Source organism: Octopus bimaculoides, chromosome 11, assembly GCF_001194135.2.
Source record: "Octopus bimaculoides isolate UCB-OBI-ISO-001 chromosome 11, ASM119413v2, whole genome shotgun sequence".
Taxonomy (NCBI): Eukaryota; Metazoa; Mollusca; class Cephalopoda; order Octopoda; family Octopodidae; genus Octopus; species Octopus bimaculoides.
Window position 1 is genome coordinate 20,581,912 of NC_068991.1, and position 4,169 is coordinate 20,586,080.

At 36.5% G+C, this 4,169-nt stretch overlaps 1 protein-coding gene across 3 annotated transcripts in view; it reads left to right on the top strand.

Moving 5' to 3' along the window:
- Positions 1–4,169, top strand: part of LOC106869243 (uncharacterized) — a 107,537-nt gene that overhangs the window by 27,347 nt on the left and 76,021 nt on the right. For all 3 annotated transcript variants that reach the window (XM_014914909.2, XM_014914900.2, XM_014914916.2), the window contains one exon: positions 1,457–1,647. The gene's annotated coding sequence lies outside the window, so the exon portion shown is untranslated. The remainder of the gene's footprint in view (positions 1–1,456; positions 1,648–4,169) is intronic.

Consider the following 4,169-nt stretch of genomic DNA (forward strand, 5'->3'; position numbering starts at 1 on the left):
TGATGATGATGATGATATATATATGGGAGAATATACAAAAAATAACAACAGACGAGGACAGGTGGTGTAAATAACAAAAGTATATATTAGTATGACGCTCGGGAATACGGAAAGTCTTTGACGTTTCGAGCTACGCTCTTCAACAGAAAGAATACGGAGACAAGGAGAAAAACACGGAGAAAAAAAATGAATAGTGTTCAGTCAACGGTCAATCATAATAATATATATACATATACACAAATATATACACATATATACATATCTGTATGTATGTAAAGTCAACAACTATTGAAGAGGTTGCAAGAAGCAATGAAAATTTTAGAAAAAAATCCTGCAAAACATGTCCCCAACATGAGTCAGTGAGAGAGCCTCTACATAATAGCTGGATCTGTTAAAAGGAAATAGCAGTTAAATCCTCCTTCTATAGACGTGGGAGTGGCTGTGTGGTAAGTAGTTTGCTTACCAACCACATGGTTCCGGGTTCAGTCCCACTGCATGACACCTGGGGCGAGTGTTTTCTACTATAGCCTCGGGCCGACCAAAGCCTTGTGATTGGATTTGGTAGACGGAAATTGAAAGAAGCCCATTGTATATATGTACATATATATATATGTATGTGTGTTTGTGTGTCTGTGTTTGTCCCCCCACCATCGCTTGACAACCGATGCTGGTGTGTTTACGTCCCCGTAACTTACAGGTTTGGCAAAAAGAGACCGATAGAATAAGTACTAGGCTTACAAAGAATAAGTCCTGGGGTTGATTTGGTCGACTAAAGGCGGTGCTCCAGCATGGCCACAGTCAAATGACTGAAACAAGTAAAAGAATAAAGAGTAAAAGAGTATATATATATCTTATATTGTATGTATATATTTTATTTGGTAGTACTTATTCTATCGGTCTCTTTTGCCAAACCGCTAAGTTACGGGGGACATAAACACACCAGCATCGATTGTCATGCGATGTTGGGGGGGGATAAACACAGACACACAAACATATACACATACATACATATATATATGGCAGGCTTCTTTCAGTTTCCATCTACTAAATTCATTCACAAGGCTTTGGTCATCCTGAGGCTATAGTAGAAGACACATGCCTAAGGTGTCACGCAGTGGGACTGAACCCGGAACCATGTGGTTTGTAAGCAAGCTACTTACCATACAGTCACTCCTACGCATGCTAACAATTCTGCCAGCTCCCTGCCTTATCAACAACAACAATAATAATAGTTATAATAATAATAATAATAATAATAATAATAATAATAATAATAAAATAAATACAAAGCTTTCTTCTACCACCCTTCATCTTCAAGGCAGTAAGAAGTTAGATTTTTTATTTCTTTTGGTGAATAAAATTGTATTTATTTTGTTTGCATTTGAGAAATTTTTTGCATCGAAAGAGGTGTGTTATAATTTATTTATTTTTTCTTTTATTTTTTTTGTCTTTCTAGTTTTGTGCAATTTATTGATCGACAATAGATTGGTATCGCCCTCAAAATGATGAACTCTGCTGCATATGATAGCATAACATATATATTAGGAAGAAAACTGGATCAAAAACGGAGCCTTGTACTACACAATTAATATGGTTTTCCTTTGAATCAATACTTTGTGGAGAGGCCAGTTGAGAACGAAATGACAGGTAAGATTTAAATTTTAATATATTCATTTTATTTTTATCTAGTTTCAGCGCTTGAGCTGTGGCACTTTTTTTATAGTTTTATAAACTATACATATATGTTGGCACTCCATCGCTTACGACGACGAGGGTTCCTGTTGATCCGATCAATGGAACAGCCTGCTCGTGAAATTATCGTGCAAGTGGCTGAGCACTCCACAGACACGTGTACCCTTAACATAATTCTCGGGGAGATTCAGCGTGACACAGAGTGTGACAAGGCTGGCCCCTTTGAATTACAGGCACAACAGAAACAGGAAGAAAGAGTGAGAGAAAGTTGTGGTGAAAGAGTACAGCAGGGTTCGCCACCATCCCCTGCCGGATCCACGTGGAGCTTTAGGTGTTTTCGCTCAATAAACACTCACAACGCCCGGTCTGGGAATCGAAACCGCGATCCTCCGACTACGAGTCCGCTGCCCTAGCCACTGGGCTATTGCGCCTCCTCCGAAATTCAAAGCAGCACTAAATATATTTACTATATGTAATTATAAACATGTATTTTGGCCAGAAGTACCCTCTCATGGAGCTGAGGTACCTGCAGATAACTAACAAACATGTACTCAGTGCCTTGGAGACTAGAGTTTGTAACATTAATATTAATCTGGGAATCGAAACCGCGATCCTATGACTGCAAGTCCGCTGCCCTAACCACTAGGCCATTGCGCCTCCACTTATTCATATAGAATTAAATATAAAATAAAACAAAAAGAATAAAAGACAAAAGTATATCGATTTATACCAGTACAAATACAAAGAAAATTGATTTACAGTTCATCAGAATATCTGAAAAAAGAACAGAAAAATATAATTTCACAGAAGGCCACTGGGGTCCAGTTGGACCCCAATGACCATATTTTATGCTATAACATCCATATGACTGGACATTTTTAACTCAAAATTTGTATGTGCTAAGGTTGACTTTGCCTTTCATCCTTTCGTAGTCAATAAATTAAGTACCAGTTGCGTACTGGGATCGATCTAATCGACTGGCACCCTCCCCCAAAATTTCGGGCCTTGTACCTAGAGTAGAAAAGAATATTGTTCCTGGTTCCCAGAACCAGGAAAGGGGGGGAAAAAAAAAAAAAAAAAGAAACTGATGATTTGGTCATGGTTGGAATGTCTTTTGATCACGGGGCCTGCTGAATATCAGTGCTGATATTAACTTTGGGCTGAGCAACAGTAACAACAACAACGACAATGACCACTTTTATGTTCCCCTATATTGACTCACCATATTTTATGTAAATAACTGTGCAATGTGTCTTGTATGAATTATTAACGAACTTGTAGCACGGGCAAGGAGCCAGAAAAATATTGAGATATTATTGGTGAGCATGGCGTTGACTATCGAATCGATCTCAGTACTCGACTGGTACTTATTTCATTCACACCCTCCACTGAACCCTCACCCCCTACTCCATCCCCTCTCCATAACTGTCCTTGAGGGAAAATTGAAAAAAAAAACTCCAAAAAAAAAAAATATAAAAAAAAAAATCAATACCTGTGGGATTTGAACTCAGAAATATAGAAGAGAGTAAATGAATAATAAATAAGGCAAGGCAGTTTGGTACGACACTCTATTATGGTCCTTACCCCTACACACACACACACACACGTGACGGTGTCTCAATGAGATGTGCATGGTAAATAATGCATATGCTTTATTTGAAATATGTAATTACATATACATACATATACATTTGTATATATATATTTATATACATTTATATACATATACATATATACACATCATTATCATCATCTTCATTGACATATATGTATATATGCGTATACATATATACATATACATACACACATACACACATATATAGATAGATAGATAGATATATTCATATTTACACACGCACAATCATATACATATATACACACATACACACATGCACAATCGTATACATATAGTTCGTATGGGTGGTAGGTATGTGTTTAAGTAAATATTTCTCAAAAACATTGGTAATGTACTTCTGTTTAAAGCTTACAGAGAATGCTCAGCATATCTAATCTAAGACAAAAGTAATTACATGTCTATGTGTATGTGTATACTTGTGTGTGTATACGCATGTGTGTGTGTGTGTATGTGTGCATACTTTCACACACACATACTTATATATATATATATATATGTATATTGTGCATGTAATATGAAGTACAGTGTAATTTCTAAGTTTTTATGCAGCATTCAATCACATCAAGATGTACTATTGACTAATCATATTTTGATCTGTTTACGAATATGTTGGCCCATTTTCCCACTTCCATCATTTGAGCAACCAGAAACATAAACCACAAAGATATGATACAAGAAACTTTAGCTTCTAATAAAAAATATTCCTTATCTATCTATCTATCTATCTATCTATCTACCTATCTATCTATCTATCTGATTGTATGTCTATCTGTCTGTTCCACGGCTAAACCTAAACTGTCCTCCCCTCTTTTTACACGAGAACATTACTGTGTGATACACG